This window comes from Physeter macrocephalus, chromosome 11 (assembly GCF_002837175.3).
Source record: "Physeter macrocephalus isolate SW-GA chromosome 11, ASM283717v5, whole genome shotgun sequence".
Classification (NCBI taxonomy): Eukaryota; Metazoa; Chordata; class Mammalia; order Artiodactyla; family Physeteridae; genus Physeter; species Physeter macrocephalus.
Window position 1 is genome coordinate 161,430,415 of NC_041224.1, and position 3,013 is coordinate 161,433,427.

Below are 3,013 nucleotides of genomic sequence, written 5' to 3' on the forward strand. Positions count from 1 at the left end.
GTGAACTTATTATGATTTTAGGCAGCCTCTCTACTAATGCATGGGTTTGTGTTCATGTCTTGCTAGTTGTTTGGCATAGGGTGTCCAGCACTGTACCTTGCTGGTCGTTGAGTGGAGTTGGGTCTTAACGTTGAGATGGAGATCTCTGGGAGAGCTTTTGCCATTTGATGTTTCGTCGGGCCGGGAGGTCTCTGGTGATCCAATGTCCTGAACTTGGCTCTCCCACCTCAGAGGCTCAGGTCTGACACCCAGCTGGAGCACCAAGTCCCCAGCTACATGGGGAGTTTCTTTCCTTTTGGGAATTCTGAGGTCTTCTGCCAGTGTTCAGTAGGTGTTCTGTAGGAGTTGTTCCAACTGTAGATGTCTTTTTGATGTATTTGTGGGGAGGAGGGTGATCTCCATGTCTTACTCCTCTGTCATCTTGAAGGTCCTCCCACTAATCCTCTTTCTATGATCAATCATCTTCTTTCTATGATCAAACACCATAGCTGTTGTTTTTGTAAAGAGAAATAGACTATAGTTAGGTTGAAGCTGGGAAGAAAAATGGCTGGAATTCATTTTAAGACCACCTGCTGAATCTGAAAACTTTCATCTCAATCTTTCTACTTTCTTATAATTATATTAGAATATTGATTATGTGTTCTTTTCAGCATTTATGACATTTGTTTTATATTTTATCCCACATTTATAGCAATTATTTAGATTTAATTTCGTACATTAATGGTTTCAATGCCAGTCATCAGCAACCTTACCTCCTGCTTTTTAAAATGACAGTTAAAAAGTTCTTGAAATCTTTATTTTGATAAATCTCTTAAATTGGTAAATCTTTTGAAATACAAGTGTGATCATAGGTCTTAATCTTTGTTAGGCACTGCAAATTTTAAAACATCTTCACTCCTTTCCTACCTTCCTTTATCCCTTACTTTTCATACAAGAATTATAACTTTTTGTGGTTTTAATTCTTGGGTCACAGTCTATTGTCAATGAAACGTTATAGATGTTGTCCTCTTGTACTTTGTCCAGGGGCAGATCTAGGTTTTGTGGAGCCTGAAGCATACACAATTTGAGGGAAACTTTCAGAAAAAGAATACAAAACCAGCAATATAAAGCTAGTTATGAAAGTTAAGAATTATTTAGAAAGGCACCATGCAAATGTGGGGTCTTGAAGCTTAAACTTTATTAACTTCATGGCCCACCTGCCTCTGTTTATGGCATTTTATCTTGGGAAGGAAAGATCTGAGGCCAATTTGATTTTGGTTTCTTGATGGTCAACATTTCACTCCTGTGCTGAATGCTGTTGGATTTTTTTTTCTTTATGCTTGAAATTTAGGAGTTTCATGGGATATATTTAGATTTTGGTCTCCTTTCATCAGTGTTATCTGATATCTGGTGAATTTGCAGATTCAGATCTTTCATCTCAGGAAAGTTTTGTTCCATGATATTTTTGATTTTTATTTTCTTTCAGTAAAATTCTTTTTTTTTTTTTTTTTTTGGTGGTATGTGGGCCTCCCTCTGTTGCGGCCTCTCCCGTTGCGGAGTACAGGCTCCGGACGCGCAGGCTCAGCGGCCATGGCTCACGGGCCCAGCCGCTCCGCGGCATGTGGGATCCTCCCAGACCGGGGCGCGAACCTGATTCCCCTGCACCGGCAGGCGGACGCGCAACCACTGCGCCACCAGGGAAGCCCCAGTAAAATTCTTTTCTCCAGTGAATTCTTAGTTGCATCTTTGTTCTCTGCCCAAAGCTATCATCATCTTTCTTGTCCTTTTTACTTCTTTGTCCTTTTCTCTTTGCATTTGGGCAAGCAAATTTGTCTTCTGTTTGCTGATTTTCTGTAGTGTCAGCTTACCATTTCTAATAGATTTCAAATTCTACTATAATTTTCATTTTGTCAGTGTTCTATTTTATCTCATCTAACTCTCATTTTTATTACTTCCTGCCTCTCATTCAGCTCCATTTTCTTCTCTATTGAGGATATTAATCTTTTATATTTTGTTTCATAGAGTATACATATTTTATACATATTTTATTACAAGCATAAAATAAGACTAAGTTTTATTTACGCTTCCTGTGATAAATATTTTTCAAACACATATTTTGCCTCTGCCTTTTGAGTGCATATTCCCTTTTCTTCATGTTATAGAATGTTTCTATTATATATATATTTTTAAATTTTGTTCATATTCATAGAATGAATATGTTATGTTCAGATCTGGCATTTTCTTTTAAAAAGTACTGTTTATTATCCATTAGAATGTTGTGACGGATTTTTCTGCTGGTCCAGTGGTTAAGACTCTGCACTCACAATGCAGAGGGCCTGGCTTTGATCCCTGGTCAGGGAACTAGATCACACAGGTGTCATCAGTACCTCTCTTGGCAGTAAACTGGGTAAAGCCCACCTCACAGCAACCCTAAATGGTGGTGGGCTATAGTGATGTAGATTTGGAATTAGGTATAAGTTCAGATTTACAGATGGTTACCGTAAGTCAGTAAAGAAAGCTTAGGAACCCCCTGCTACCTTCAGACTGTAGTAATAGAATTAGAATGACTAGCACTGGTTATGGTACCTGACCCAGAATATAGCGCTTTCTTCTGACTTCGCATGGTTAATTTCAGGTAACTTTTATACACTGTAATAGCCAATTTCTCTCCTTCTATTGAGCAGCCTCTAAAATTCTATGGCTCTCTCTCTGGGACTGTGACCTCTGCTTGTACACATCTGTTTGGGTGGTTGAGAACCTGAATTATGACAAGTGTTTCAGTTTCTGCAGTGTGCTTCTGTTGTGGAATTGTGCTTAAGAAAAACATCTGCAAATCTGTGATAGTATATGTGAAGAAAGAGGTATGATGAAAAAGCCTAAAGGAATTTATCAGGTGTGTTTAGAGATATCCCAAGAAAAATGAAGAAAACAGGCGGGACATTTTTTCTACTTATTCACTGATGAATATAGGAAGTTAATTGAGATTATGACCCATTCTGTTTTTTTTTTTTTTTTTGTTTTTTTGCCATTGCAG